General features: G+C 34.7%; 1 protein-coding gene across 2 annotated transcripts in view; it reads left to right on the top strand.

The window, feature by feature from the left end:
- The first annotated feature begins 294 nt into the window (after positions 1–294).
- LOC134751389 (plasma membrane calcium-transporting ATPase 2) overlaps positions 295–16,811 on the top strand; it is a 194,388-nt gene continuing 177,871 nt past the window's right edge. Inside the window, exon 1 of one of the 2 annotated variants that reach the window (XM_063686759.1) lies at positions 295–409. The gene's annotated coding sequence lies outside the window, so the exon portion shown is untranslated. Of the gene's footprint in view, positions 410–693; positions 783–16,811 lie in introns of those variants that run through there. The other variant, XM_063686758.1, reaches the window with a different exon arrangement.

Here is a 16,811-nt window from a genome sequence, read left to right as displayed (position 1 = left end):
AATACGCGCGTTTAACGGACGTTAAAGTGGACTTTAGTAATGTTGCCTTATGTAGGGTGATGCGCGGCCCGCGCCCACGGCCCTGCGTCTGACACAGATGATAAGGTAAGAAACTTTACAAAATTATAAGTTATATGTATATAGAAATGTGTTCTAATCGCGACGTCAGCCAACGCGTGCTCTAGATGTTACATTACATATGTTATGGATATGCAGCAATGCAAAGTAATCGATGTGACATCTGTCAAGTTATTGCATACTTTACAACCAACGAGTCTCTAGGTACACACAGGTGTAGGGATATATTACGCGCGTTTAACGGACGTTAAAGTGGACTTTAGTAATGTTGCCTTATGTAGGGTGATGCGCGGCCCGCGCCCACGGCCCTGCGTCTGACACAGACGATAAGGTAAGAAACTTTACAAAATTATAAGGGTCGGTTGCACCAAACCGTCTGTCACCGTTAAAGCGTTCGCTATAAATTCTATTGTATGGGAAGTTTTATAGATCTCTGCTGCGTGACGTTGATCAGTCTGTTAACTGTGGTTGGTGCAACTGGCCCTAAGTTGTATGTATATACCTATAGAAATGTGTTCGTCTCGACGTCAACTAACGCGTGCTCTAGATGCAACAATGCAAAGTAATTGATGTGACATCTGTCAAGTAATTTCATACTTTACAACCAACGAGTAGTAACGGACTTTAAAGTGGACTTTAGTAATGTTGCCTTATGTAGATGCGCGGCCCGCGCCCACGGCCCTGCGTCTGACACAGACGATAAGGTAAGAAACTTTACAAAATTATAAGTTATATGTATATAGAAATGTGTTCTAATCGCGACGTCAGCCAACGCGTGCTCTAGATGTTACATTACATATGTTATGGATATGCAGCAATGCAAAGTAATCGATGTGACATCTGTCAAGTTATTGCATACTTTACAACCAACGAGTCTCTAGGTACACACAGGTGTAGGGATATATTACGCGCGTTTAACGGACGTTAAAGTGGACTTAAGTCGCGGCCCTGCGTCTGACACAGAAGATAAGGTAAGAAACTTTACAAAATTATAAGTATGTATACACGGTATAACATGAGGAAACCGAATAATTTTAATAGCGTATTCCTGACCATATTTGAAGTTAAAAATGTCATATAAACCTTTCTGTAATTCACCTAGTTTCAGAGTTAATACCAATAAAAAAAACCGCTCGTGCGAGTCGGACTCGCGCACGAAGGGTTCCGTACCATTACGCCAAAAAACGGCAAAAAAACACGTTTGTTGTATGGGAGCCCCACTTAAATATTTATTTTATTCTATTTTTAGTATTTGTTTTTATAGCGGAAACAGAAATACATCATCTGTGAAAATTTCAATTGTCTTTAGCTATCACGGCTCATGAGATACAGCCTGGTGACAGACGGACAGACAGACAGCGGAGTCTTAGTAATAGGCCGTTTTTACCCTTTGGGTACGAAACCCTAAAAAATGTATAGATATGGGGTTAAAGATGGGGGTAAAGGATAGATCCTTTATCGGAGGATTTAACACGATCTCACAAACTCTACGGAACGTGTCTGGCACTCTCAATGTGTATGTAGATATAAAACGCCCTTAAATGGTCTTTGGTCTTAAATATATCTGATCTGAGGGACGCGACAGCCAGGGCTGTCAACACCGCTGCCTACTGGGCATCCATCGTATAAAAATAAAAATGGAATCACGACTCGAAAAGAAGAAGAATATACAGTAGTATACAATAAATTACCCAGTTCGCTCCACGCCATTACAAAGAAACCGCGAAAGGTGAAAGGTGAGACGTAAAAGTCCGAACAAACTCTTCGGAAAAATCGGGAAGCATCCATCTCCGACTAAAGGGTCGCGTTGTTTCTGGCCGTTTCTTCATTAATAATGACCAGCGTCAATTGTACTTAATTACGAGCACAGATGTTATCATTGTAATTGATATAGTTAATAAATAAAATAAAAATTATAATTTCTTTATTAAGATAACTAGGATCCATTGGGGTTAGGTACATGGTGACTTAAAATCTATTGTTAATATTTAAAATACTAATTAAATTAAATTAATTTAAAAATTTACAATAAATTAAATGAATGGATTTTTTTTACAATAAATTAAATTAATACAATCAAAATAATTATGCTACCCTCCGGCCGTTCTAGTCTGGGACCGGTCTGAAAACCAGCGCCGGGCATCTTGGCCCAGCACACGCTGAGACTGGAAACCCTTTGCCCAATTGATTGTATACTTATAAATTAATAATTGTTTTTTCTTATTCTTGTTTTATGTAATTTTATTTTATTTTCTTTTGTACTTGATAATGTAGCAATAAACAATTCTTATTCTTATTCTAATATCATTAGTGAGGGATCTGGATAGGCGTGGGTCTGGGTTGTGATCCTAGGTCTGATGCGTACCTAGTCCATCGTATCTTTGGCGGTTCAACGGGGGAACGCCGCTGGTATTATGGGGACGTTTGGGCCGGGTAGTTACCGGATTAGGGTGTAGGTTTCCTCTTTTATATTATTATTATTGTACAAAAAAATCTCTATTTTTTTTATTAATATTGAGGATGCGTGTTGCAGATAAGTTACGTGTAAACGAACGTTCTGTTTTGACGAAACCTGAGGTGGATGAGCTTTTTGTAATGTGACGAAGCCTGCGCTGTGGATCTGATGGTAGGTATGCCTTTTTTTTAGGGTTCCGTACGCAAAGGGTAAAAACGGGACCCTATTACTAAGACTCCGCTGTCCGTCTGTCCGTCTGTCTGTCACCAGGCTGTATCTCATGAACCGTGATAGCTATAGCTAGACAGTTGAAATTTTCACAGATGATGTATTTCCGTTGCCGCTATAACAACAAATATTAAAAAGTACAGAACCCTCGGTGCGCGAGTCCGACTCGCACTTGGCCGGTTTTTTTTATCAATAAATATACTTATTTTTTATTTTCAAAACCCACGCAATAAAACCGTTTATATTGTAGTAAAAAAAATATCATTAGTTAGGTTAGGTTAGCAAGAATTCTTCGGTATAAAATGCTCTCTGTCAGATTGCTACCCGTATTTTTTTTATTTTTTTTTTAACATTTATGGCCTGGATGCGAGTCCTTTAAGCCATGCTACCCGTAGTCTCCTATGAACCCTTGGAGGATATAACCAAAGGAGACGCCTTGTCTGTAATTTGCTGTACAAAATAGTCTGCCAATTTTTGCGGGGGAGGGAAACGTCAAATATCCATACGTCAAATGTATACGTAACGTCAAAATAGCCATGTCAGATAAACGTCATACATTGTGTATGACCGTTGGCCGACTATTTTCGGGAGAGGGGAACGCCTGTTAATGGCTACTCCGTTTGGTTATATCCTCTAAGTATGAACCTATACTGGCGCCATCTGTAAAATACTGCGACCGGCCAACCCCATTACTTAATACCTTCAAGCCTGTCAATACGAGCGTAACGCGACGATGTCACGTCGTCGTCAAAGTACGTTTCAGCAACGAACTGTTCTACATAGACCTTAACTCGTTAACTTAAGGTTGACGAATGACCATGGAATTCGCGGGCCCATCTGTCGGTGCCGGTGGATTCTCATCTGAGAGAGTACCGCGGAATAAGTAATGTGACTTGACTATTTTTCCTGTTTCTGTAAAAGGGTCCGTTCGGAAACCTTTGGTGCGCTTGTATTTTGCAAAATGTGGTATTTTCTATAAAAAGGGACCTTATTGTCGATGGCGCTTACGCCATTATAAACGACTAGCTTTTGCCCGCGACTTCGTCTGCGTGGACTTAGTAACCGCAGCTAGAGTAAAAACAGCGCCTGGAGAAAATCTCATAGCAATCTAAATTTGAGCATATTATTCACACAAATTAGCAGGCACTTCGTTAATTAGCTCAATTCCACCCCGCTTTTTACGATCTTAAGGGATGATTTTCGGGATAAAAACTATCCTATGTCCTTCTCAGGGACTCAACCTATCTCTATGCCAAATTTCATCTAAATCGGTTCAGCGGTTTAAGCGTGAAGAGGGAACACACAGACAGACAGACAGACAGACTTTCGCATTTATAATATTAGTATGGATGCTCCGATATAAATTAAATACAATGCCGCGCGACGCTGTGCGGCGTAAGCGCCATCGACAATAAGGTCCCTTTTCATAGAAAATGCCCCAAATAAAATAAGTTCATTTTATTCATTTATGCTTACTTATCCTCCTATGTGTCCATGCAATGTACACTCTGTTTCAATCTAATGAGAGCTTTTTTTTGTTTTTTTGTTATTGTTATTGTACATATTTCGGAAATCTCGAAAACGGCTCAAAAGGTTTCGATGAAATTTACTATATGGGGGTTTTTGGGGGGCGAATAACCGATCTAGCTGTCTTATGTCTGCGAAAAAGCGCATTTTTGAGTTTTTATATGTTTTCCGAGCAAAGTTCGGTCTCCCAGATATTCTACTATACAACAAGGTTCAAATAAAAAAAACCGGCCAAGTGCGAGTCGGACTCGCGCACGAAGGGTTCCGTACGCTCAAAAACGGCAAAAAAATCACTTTTGTTGTATGGGAGCCCCACTTAAATATTTATTTTATTCTGTTTTTAGTATTCGTTGTTATAGCGGCAACAGAATCAGAATCAGAATCAGAATGCATTTATTCGTTATAACATAGGTACATTGTATTGGTCTTATAGTTAGAGCATATTGCGAACGCTATGTTTTGCCGCTAGGCGTACGAATTTGTTTACCTATATAAACTAAGTTAAACATGCGCTAGTCTAAGGTATTCATGCTTCAATAATCAAATCAATTACAAAAATAATAAATAAGAACAGAAAGATAATTCACAATAATAATAAAATTTAAAACAATAAATATTAAAGAATGTCAACAATGAAAATTTCAAAGAAAACTACAAAAGAATTACAAAAATAGAAAAACGAGCTATAAATTATTATCATTTAAGAACTGCTGTATCTGCTGGAACTGCTCTATCATTTAAGAACAGAAATTATACATCATCTGTGAAAGTTTTAACTATCTAGGTTCATGAGATACAGCCTGGTGACAGACAGATAGACAGACAGCGGAGTAATAGAGTCCTGTTTTACCCTTTGGGTACGGAACAGTAAAAAAGTAAAAGGAACCACATACTTGAATGGTGTAACCAATTACAAAAATTAGATGGCTAAGATACACATCCCTACAAACACAAGCTAAAATAAACTCAACGAATCCATCCATCTCTGTCTTTTAGAGCCGTCGGCACTCGATAGAACGAGACATGTACATGTGCATATGTAGGGGTGTCATCAATCGTAGTGTCAATTCTTAGGTAATTTGTCGACTTGGGAGCTGAATATTAAATATCGTTCTATCATGTCACAGCTAAGTGTTTTATGTTGCGATATCTAAATATTGCAGAGTACAAATAATAAAAAGTACGGAATCCTCGGTGGGCGAGTCCGACTCGCACTTGTCCGGTTTTAGTATTTGTTGTTATAGCGGCAACAGAAATACCTACATCATCTGTGAAAATTTCAACTGTCTAGCTATCACGGTTGGTGACAGACGGACAGACAGACGGACAGCGGAGTCTTAGTAATAGGGTCCCGTTTTTACCCTTTGGGTACGGAACCCAAAAAACGGACTACCTACATAGGTATAAAGGTAATTTAAACACGACGGGCAACGAACCGAATGAATCTTTAGAAAACAAAACGAAATAAATTTTTAGTTTAAAACTTTAGGTACATATGTACCTATATATATGTAACTACTTATAATAAAATTAAAAACTAATCTAAATAAAAACGAACAGTTAATGGTATATATACAATCATAACAAATAACTTAAACTTATCTAAATTTAACAATAAACTACAAAATTAACTAAAATATTTTATTCACAAAGACCTCCGCGAGCTGTACCGGGTGCAAAGGTGCCCATCACACTTGCCGCGTTACCGCGTTGGATAGCGATGGCCAACCTTTGCACCAGGTATGAACCCGCGCGAGCATCAGAGGTCCTCTCCCTAATTCTATGTCCCACCTCCCTAATAAACGCTATGGCGTCAGAAAAATAAAAACTAATCTTACAATTGACTCATTAAAAATGTAAACATAATAATGAATTCGAAGTTATTTCATCTTTTTTCCAGCGGCTCCCAAACTTATTAGACCTGTACCGCTGGCTATATTTTGACCCCTAGGTTATAAAAATATTAAAGTCAATTCTGTTTTCGCTTATGAATACTTTGTTAAGATGTAAATCTTACATTTTGTTTTGTGTCATATATATAATTTGCTTTTCTAGTAATTTGTTATTTTGTGGTAATTATTTTTTATTTTGAATTATCTTGGAGAAAAAAATATTCGAGAGAAAACATGTAACTGTGTTGCATTTAGGATAGTGTTTTTAGTGTGAAAACATAGTTTGTGTCAATTACGTCCACTGCAATCTGATACTATGTCATAATATTCTAAATGACACAAAAAAAAATTAGAGTTAAAAAAAATTACTTAGGTCGAATTTAATCGTTTAAATTTTTTTTTATTTTTTATTTACTAGAGATAAATCACAAATTTTACATGGTAATTAATAAAAAGTATCGTTAAACCAGAATGGTTTGTCTCGATACTCCATTCCGCAGTACTTACATAATCAAATATACAATACGATACTTAGGCACACATCCAGTTCGTAAACAACACAATAATTGCAAAGAATCACAAGTGGGCGCATCTCATCACACCGGCCGCGGCCGGCCGAGCAAAACTAGAACCGGTCGGCGCCTACTCGATACAGGCTGCTCCCTTTATGCTATACGAAATAACATAATTATTCAATTTAGTTAAAATAATTTAATTGTTTAAGCATTTCTTTTTTAAGAATATTTCCTATATTATTTGGCGTTATCTTATCTTTCCATTCTTTAGGTAACTTATTTATTAGGTCTGGTATGATGTAATCTGATGTTCTTCTACCATAAAAATTATTGAATTGGGGCTTTCGAAGCATTTGATTTGTTACTTGCCTTGTATTTATTGGATGAGAGATTAAGTGCTGAATTTCACTTCTAAAGTATTGCTCTTTTAACATATGGTATTTAAACTTTGTGTGAACCGGTAGGACATTACATAAAGTGAACAGGTCGCTATCACACACAAGATTCTCTTTAATTTTATGGGGTACTATTAACTTTAGCAGCCTAACCTGTAGTTTACATATTTTGTCAAGGTATGACTTAAATGTACGGCCATAACTACTTAATCCATATGAAATGATGCTTTCCACGAGTGCATTATAAACATCCAATCTGATATTATATGGAATTCTATTTCGTAGAATATATATCTTTGCCATTATAGCTCGTAATTTAGTGCACACTGAGTCAATGTGGTCACCCCAGTTGAATCGGTTGTCAATTATGACACCTAAATATTTTTGTTTACAAACTTGTTCCAACGGCGCACACTTACAATTTTGGCCAACATTCGGTAGAGAGTGGAGACACTGGTGGTCATGCCCTATAATCCTAACTGGTCTTACAGATCTTGATTGGCTAGAGTGTATATGAAGCAATTTGGTTTTATTTGCATTTAGGACCAGCCCTGCGTCGTGGGACCATTTACATATGTTGTCAAAATCTAATTGCAATTTCCTCTCTGCTACATTTACGTTTTTATCTGCAGCAATGAGGCAAGTATCATCCGCAAATTGGTACACACTACAGTCTTCGACACAATTGTCCATATTATTTACGTAAGCTAAGTAGTGGAGTGGGCCGAGCACGGAGCCTTGTGCTGTGCCCTCTGTCACCAGTACTTTGTTACTGAGAGCATCCCCTATCCTGACATGATAAATTCTGTTACGCAAGTAGCTCCCACACCAATCTAACAATTGTCCCCGGACACCAGTATCCTCCAGTCTCTGTATCAGTGTATCGTGGCGCAATGTGTCGAAGGCCTTAAATATATAATATTAAATAGGTCCATTAAATGATTTTGTGTCTTATTAAGGCATAGCTTCATAAGATATTTGATGATTTTGTTGTAACAGGCTGTCACCGTTACAAAAGAATATTAAAGATATTAGAGTTTACATCTTATTAATTTGAAATGCGGGATAAATAAGATGTATGAATTTGTGTCACTTGCATCCACTGCATAAACAAATATTACAAAAATATTATTTGCGTTCAAACGAAGCTAGCGGGCGGTCTGAATGGGCAACGGAGGCCGTGCAGGGTGGGGCCGCGGCGTGACCTTGCCGTACGTAACGCATGTTTACTTCGCCTGTGCGCCAAATTAACGCAACTTATTCAAAGAATAGACCTGTACCGCTGGCTATATTTTGACCCCTAGGTTATAAAAATATTAAAGTCAATTCTGTTTTCGCTTATGAATACTTTGTTAAGATGTAAATCTTACATTTTGTTTTGTGTCATATATATAATTTGCTTTTCTAGTAATTTGTTATTTTGTGGTAATTATTTTTTATTTTGAATTATTTTGGAGAAAAAAATATTCGAGAGAAAACATGTAACTGTGTTGCATTTAGGATAGTGTTTTTAGTGTGAAAACATAGTTTGTGTCAATTACGTCCACTGCAATCTGATACTATGTCATAATATTCTAAATGACACAAAAAAAAATTAGAGTAAAAAAAAATTACTTAGGTCGAATTTAATCGTTTAAATAGGTCCATTAAATGATTTTGTGTCTTATTAAGGCATAGCTTCATAAGATATTTGATGATTTTGTTGTAACAGGCTGTCACCGTTACAAAAGAATATTAAAGATATTAGAGTTTACATCTTATTAATTTGAAATGCGGGATAAATAAGATGTATGAATTTGTGTCACTTGCATCCACTGCATAAACAAATATTACAAAAATATTATTTGCGTTCAAACGAAGCTAGCGGGCGGTCTGAATGGGCAACGGAGGCCGTGCAGGGTGGGGCCGCGGCGTGACCTTGCCGTACGCAACGCATGTTTACTTCGCCTGTGCGCCAAATTAACGCCACTTATTCAAAGAAGTTACGCAAACAACACAACAACAAGCAACAAGCAAGCAAAGAATGCGTCGAATTATCTTTTACCTATTTAAAACTTATAGATATTGTACAATGTCACCATTATGCAAAAGAACTGTAAGTACATGTTTGATTTGCGAGCGAGCTGGCAACATTGCGCAGGGAAATCTTAAAAATATCGCGTTTACGTGAACGCCACATACATTTGTGACAGTGATAGGGAAAAGGTACCACTAAAGTAAAATTTGGTTATTAATACCGTGACTTTCTTTCATTCTTTGATAAAAAAAAATTGCTATTTATGCAACAAGTGCGGCAATCATCTTTACGCACGTGTATCATACAATGTTTTACTATGCATTGTGCGAGTAAATAAAAAAACATATCATGGCAAATAAGTTTAATTATTAAAAGGAGTGTTTTAAATCGACACGAGTTGCGAATTACCTATTCGCACGTGTATCGTACGTTTTACAGTATATATGGCCCTTTAAACTTTCGACATATGCACGGTAAGTGCACTTTTCCGCACTAGTGCGAGAAAGTAGCACCATATGTACTGTAAAAAAAAAATTGAAAACAAAAAGCACTAGTGCGGAAAAGCAGTACTTTCCGCACGATATGGCTCCGTAGGAAACGCACTTTTCGAGCACATGCATAGTAAAAAAAAAATATAGGACTGTATCTCCTAAACCATGCGTCGTAGCGCAAAAATAATAAAATTTACGTTCCCCTTTATGTAACCCAAAAGTAATACATGAAAAATACAATGAAAAAAAGAAACAAAATCTTTATATGGCTGTATTAGCTGTATCTCCTAAATCGTGCATCGTAGCGCAAAAATAATCAAATTTTCGCTCCCCTTTAAGAAGCCCCTAATTAAGATTTAAAAACGCAAAAAAGAAAAAAAAGAGGACAAAATCTTTATAGGGCTGTATCTTCTAAACCGTGCGTCATAGCGCAAAAATAAATGTTTCGGTCCCGTTTATGTAACCATTAATTTATATTTAAAAAAAAACGCAATAAAAAAAAAAACAAAAAAAAACTTTTTAGGGCTGTATCTCCTAAACCGTCGTAGCGCAAAAATAATCAAATTTTCGTTCCCCTTTATGGAACCCCTAACTAATATACAAAAAACACAATGAAAAAAAAAAAACAAAAAAAAATCTTTATAGGGCTGCTCTCCTAAATCGTGCATCGTAGCGCAAACATAATCAATTTTTCGTTCCCCTTTAGGAAAACCCTTAATTAATACTTTAAAAAAAAACAAAAAAAACAGGAAAAAATCTTTATAGAGCTATATCTCCTAAACCGTGCGTGGTAGCGCAAAAATAATAAAAGTTTCGTTCCCCTTTATGCAACTCATAATTTATATTTAAAAAAAAAACGCAAAAAAAAAATTAAAAAATCATTTTAGGGCTGTATCTCTTAAACCATGCGTCGTAGCGCAAAAATAATAAAAAATTTGTTGCCCTTTATGAAGCCCCAAAGTAATATACTAAAAACACAATGAAAAAAAAAAGAAAAAAAATAACAAAAAAACTTTATAGGGCTGTATCTCCTACACCGTGCATCGTAGCGCAAAAATAATTAAAAAAAAAAGCCTTTAAGAAACCCCTAATTAAGATTGAAAAACGCAAAAAAGAAAAAGAGGAAAAAAATCATTTTAGGGCTGTATCTCCTAAACCGTGCGTCGTAGCGCAAAAATAATAAAATTTTCGTTCCCCTTTACGGAACCCCAAAGTAATATACAAAAAACACAATAAAAAAAAAAACCAAAAAACTTTATAGGGCTGTATCTCCTAAACCGTCGTAGCGCAAAAATAATCAAATTTTCGTTCCCCTTTGTGGAACCCCAAACTAATATACAAAAAACACAATGAAAAAAAAAACAAAAAAAAAACTTTATAGGGCTGTATCTCCTAAATCGTGCATCGTAGCGCAAAAATAATCAATTTTTCGTTCCCCTTTAAGAAACCCTTAATTAATACTTAAAAAAAAACAACAAAAAACAGGAAAAAATCTTTATAGAGCTATATTTCCTAAACCGTGCGTGGTAGCGCAAAAATAACAAAATTTTCGTTCCCCTATACGGAACCCCAAAGTAATATACAAAAAACACAATGAAAAAAAAACAACAAAAAAATCTTTATAGGGCTGCATCTCCTAAACCGTACATCGTAGCACAAAAATAATCAAATTTTCGTTCCCCTTAAGAAACCCTTAATTAAAACTTTAAAAAAACCAGGAAAAAAACTTTATAGAGCTATTATAGCTATATACCTATATATAGATATAATATCTCCTAAACCGTGCGTGGTGGCGCAAAAATAATAAAATTTTCGTTCCCCTTTATGCAACCCATAATTTATATTTAAAAAAAAAACGCAAAAAAATTAAAACATTATAGGGCTGTATCTCTTAAACCATGCGTCGTAGCGCAAAAATAATTTAAAAAAAACCCTTTAAGAAACCCGTAATTAATACTTAAAAAAAAACAAAAAAAACAAGAAAAAAACTTTATAGAGCTGTATCTCCTAAACCGTGCGTGGTACCGCAAAAACAATAAAATTTTCGTTCCCCTTCATGCAACCCATAATTTATATTTAAAAAAACGCAAAATTTTAAAAAATATCTTTATAGGGCTGTATCTCTTAAACCATGCGTCGTAGCGCAAAAATAATAAAATTTTCGTTCCCCTTTATGAAGCCCCAAAATAATATACAAAAACACAAGAAAAAAAAAAGAAAAAAATAATAACAAAAAAACTTTATAGGGCTGTATCTCCTAAACCGTGCATCGTAGCGCAAAAATAATCAATATCCGTTCCCCTTTAAGAAGCCCCTAATTAAGATTTAAAAACGCAAAAAAGAAAAAGAGAAAAATAAAAAGAAAAAAATAATAACAAAAAACTTTATAGGGCTGTATCTCCTAAACCGTGCATCGTAGCGCAAAAATAATCAATATCCGTTCCCCTTTAAGAAGCCCCTAATTAAGATTTAAAAACGCAAAAAAGAAAAAGAGAAAAAAATCATTTTAGGGCTGTATCTCCTAAACCGTGTGTCGTAGCGCAAAAATAATAAAATTTTCGTTCCCTTTTATGAAACCCCAAAGTAATAACAAAAAACGCAATGACAAAAAAAAGAAAAAAAAAAACAACAAAAAAAACTTTAGGGATGTATCTCCTAAACCGTGCATGGTAGCGAAAAATAATCAAACCATTAATTTATACAAAAAAAAACGCAAAAAAAGTGATTTTTTTTTATAGGGCTTGATCTCCTAAACCATTCGTCGTAGCGCAAAAATAATTAAATTTTCGTTCTCCTTTATGAAACCCCAAAGTAATATACAAAAAACACAATGTAAAAAAGAAAAAAAGAAAAAAAACAATAAAAAAATCTTTATAGGGCTGTATCTCCTAAACCGTGCGTCGTAGCGCAAAAATAATCAAATTTTCTTTCCTCTTTATTCAACCCTTAATTTATATTTAAAAAAAAAACGCTTTCACTAAACTGCTGTAACTCGGAAACTTAGAATCCACAAAGGGGACTTTACTAAATTATGACACATATTAAAGCCTGACCAGTAATATATGATCATTGTCAAGAGGGCGCTGTTCATTCTCATGTATAGGGTGACAGTTCAGTATAGTATGAAAAAATATTGTATTTAATGAACATCATCATCATTGTAATTAATGTTGCTTGCCACGCTTAAACATAACAAAAATCACAATACATTGCGTCTTAAAATAAACTTAAAAAGTCTACTAAAAATCGAAACAAAAGTAATTTTTAAGTCGCTGATGTGACATTCTCAATCAAAAGGTAGGTACCACTTTGTCGTTACCATAAAGACGAAATTTGATTATATCTTTATACAAATAACCTGTCAGAGAAAGTGGTACCTTTTGATTAGGAACGTCACAAATGTTGGTCAGTATGAGGAGTGCAGCCTACAGTTTATTTTTAATTATATTTATATACCTACTACGGTAAGATTGATAAGACAATGTAATTATGCCTCCGAATGAAATAAATACACTGTATCGCAAAACTAAGTGGCGAGACAGCTCATAATGCCATCTCTTTCACTCTTGGTTGGTCTAACAAGGGTAAAGGAGATAGTATTAAGATCTCAGTCGCAAGCTGATATTGCGGCAAGTATAATAAGCACCCCACCCGCGTAGGTACCCTTCCCCGCGCACGCCCTTCTTGCTCAATTGAGTTTTATTTTGCCAGATAGTAAAAAACCGTGGATCAAAATGACCCAAATTATGAATGATGTCTCAATGTGGTATTATAATATTGTAGACGTAAACTTAATAATATGAATTTTTTTTTGTGGCAGATACAGGGTGTTAATTAGAAAAAAATTTTTTTTAAATAAAAGCGGTGGATGAATTTGACACAGATTTGTTTGAATAACATATAACAATGTTCTGTAAAGTACAACACTTCACTTACCGACTCTAATATTTTTTTAGGCGTTTTAGGATCAATATTAGGTATTTATTAAATGCCATTATACCCGTGGATGAAAATGACACAAAATGCGTGTGTACGTCGGAAGCCACTTTGCCTTTACAGGGAAACAAAGAATTTCGTCTCGAATATTTTTTTTACAGAATGCTGATTGAAAAAAGAAATACCTAAATTTCTACCTAAGCAAATACCTAGGATGACACAAAATATTATTTTTAGGTTTAGTATATGGTCTGGAAACTATATATAAAAAATAAGCAACATTAATATTCTTATAACCTCAGAAGTTATTGGTACAGGTCTAGAAGTTACGCAAACAACACAACAACAAGCAACAAGCAAGCAAAGAATGCGTCGAATTATCTTTTACCTATTTAAAACTCATAGATATTGTACAATGTCACCATTATGCAAAAGAACTGTAAGTACATGTTTGATTTGCGAGCGAGCTGGCAACATTGCGCAGGGAAATCTTAAAAATATCGCGTTTACGTGAACGCCACATACATTTGTGACAGTGATAGGGAAAAGGTACCACTAAAGTAAAATTTGGTTATTAATACCGTGACTTTCTTTCATTCTTTGATAAAAAAAATTGCTATTTATGCAACAAGTGCGGAAATCATCTTTACGCACGTGTATCATACAATGTTTTACTATGCATTGTGCGAGTAAATAAAAAAACATGTCATGGCAAATAAGTTTAATTATTAAAAGGAGTGTTTTAAATCGACACGAGTTGCGAATTACCTATTCGCACGTGTATCGTACGTTTTACAGTACATATGGCCTTTTAAACTTTCGACATATGCACGGTAAGTGCTCTTTTCCGCACTAGTGCGAGAAAGTAGCACCATATGTACTGTCAAAAAAAATTGAAAACAAAAAGCACTAGTGCGGAAAAGCAGTACTTTCCGCACGATATGGCTCCGTAGGAAACGCACTTTTCGAGCACATGCATTGTAAAAAAATATATAGGACTGTATCTCCTAAACCATGCGTCGTAGCGCAAAAATAATAAAATTTTCGTTCCCCTTTATGTAACCCAAAAGTAATACATGAAAAATACAATGAAAAAAAGAAACAAAATCTTTATAGGGCTGTATTAGCTGTATCTCCTATATCGTGCATCGTAGCGCAAAAATAATCAAATTTTCGCTCCCCTTTAAGAAGCCCCTAATTAAGATTTAAAAACGCAAAAAAGAAAAAAAAGAGGAAAAAATCTTTATAGGGCTGCATCTCCTAAACCGTGCATCGTAGCACAAAAATAATCAAATTTTCGTTCCCCTTAAGAAACCCTTAATTAAAACTTTAAAAAAAACCAGGAAAAAAACTTTATAGAGCTATTATAGCTATATATATAGATATAATATCTCCTAAACCGTGCGTGGTGGCGCAAAAATAATAAAAATTTCGTTCCCCTTTATGAAGCCCCAAAGTAATATACTAAAAACACAATGAAAAAAAAGAAAAAAAATAACAAAAAAACTTTATAGGGCTGTATCTCCTACACCGTGCATCGTAGCGCAAAAATAATTTTAAAAAATCCCTTTAAGAAACCCCTAATTAAGATTGAAAAACGCAAAAAAGAAAGTGGAAAAAAAATCATTTTAGGGCTGTAACTCCTAAACCGTGCGTCGTAGCGCAAAAATAATAAAATTTTCGTTCCCCTTTACGGAACCCCAAAGTAATATACAAAAAACACAATGAAAAAAAAAAACAAAAAACACTTTATAGGGCTGTATCTCCTAAACCGTCGTAGCGCAAAAATAATCAAAATTTCGTTCCCCTTTGTGGAACCCCAAACTAATATACAAAAAACACAATGAAAAAAAAAAACAAAAAAAAAATCTTTATAGGGCTGCATATCCTAAATCGTGCATCGTAGCGCAAAAATAATCAATTTTTCGCTCCCCTTTAAGGATCCCTTAATTAATACTTTAAAAAAAACAAAAAAAAAACAGGAAAAAATCTTTATAGAGCTATATCTCCTAAACCGTGCGTGGTAGCGCAAAAAGAACAAAATTTTCGTTCCCCTATACGGAACCCCAAAATAATATACAAAAAACACAATGAAAAAAAAAACAACAAAAAAAATCTTTATAGGGCTGCATCTCCTAAACCGTGCATCGTAGCACAAAAATAATCAAATTTTCGTTCCCCTTTAAGAAACCCTTAATTAAAACTTTAAAAAAAACCAGGAAAAAAAACTTTATAGAGCTATTATAGCTATATATATAGATATAATATCTCCTAAACCGTGCGTGGTGGCGCAAAAATAATAAAATTTTCGTTCCCCTTTATGCAACCCATAATTTATATAAAAAAAAAAAACGCAAAATTTAAAAAAAAAACATTATAGGGCTGTATCTCTTAAACCATGCGTCGTAGCGCAAAAATAATTAAAAAAAAACCCCTTTAAGAAACCCGTAATTAATACTTAAAAAAAAACCAGGAAAAAAAACTTTATAGAGCTGTATCTCCTAAACCGTGCGTGGTACCGCAAAAACAATAAAATTTTCGTTCCCCTTTATGCAACCCATAATTTATATTTAAAAAAAAAAAACGCAAAATTTAAAAAAAAAATATTTATAGGGCTGTATCTCCTAAACCATGCGTCGTAGCGCAAAAATAATAAAATTTTCGTTCCCCTTTATGCAACCCATAATTTATATTTAAAAAAAAAAACGCAAAATTTAAAAAAAAAACATTATAGGGCTGTATCTCTTAAACCATGCGTCGTAGCGCAAAAATAATTTAAAAAACCCCTTTAAGAAACCCGTAATTAATACTTAAAAAAAAAAAACAAAAAAAAACCAGGAAAAAAAACTTTATAGAGCTGTATCTCCTAAACCGTGCGTGGTACCGCAAAAACAATAAAATTTTCGTTCCCCTTTATGTAACCCATAATTTATATTTAAAAAAACGCAAAATTTAAAAAAAAAAACTATAGGGCTGTATCTCCTAAACCATGTGTCGTAGCGCAAAAATAATAAAATTTTCGTTCCCCTTTATGAAACCCCAAAGTAATATACAAAAAACACAATGTAAAAAAGAAAAAAAGAAAAAAAAACAATAAAAAAATCTTTATAGGGCTGTGTCTCCTAAACCATGCGTCGTAGCGCAAAAATAATAAAATTTTCGTTCCCCTTTATGCAACCCATAATTTATATTTAAAAAAAAACGCAAAATTAAAAAAAAAACATTATAGGGCTGTATCTCTTAAACCATGCGTCGTAGCGCAAAAATAATTTAAAAA

The sequence above is a fragment of the Cydia strobilella genome, chromosome 22 (assembly GCF_947568885.1).
Source record: "Cydia strobilella chromosome 22, ilCydStro3.1, whole genome shotgun sequence".
Taxonomy (NCBI): Eukaryota; Metazoa; Arthropoda; class Insecta; order Lepidoptera; family Tortricidae; genus Cydia; species Cydia strobilella.
This window is presented reverse-complemented; position numbering and strand designations above follow the sequence as displayed.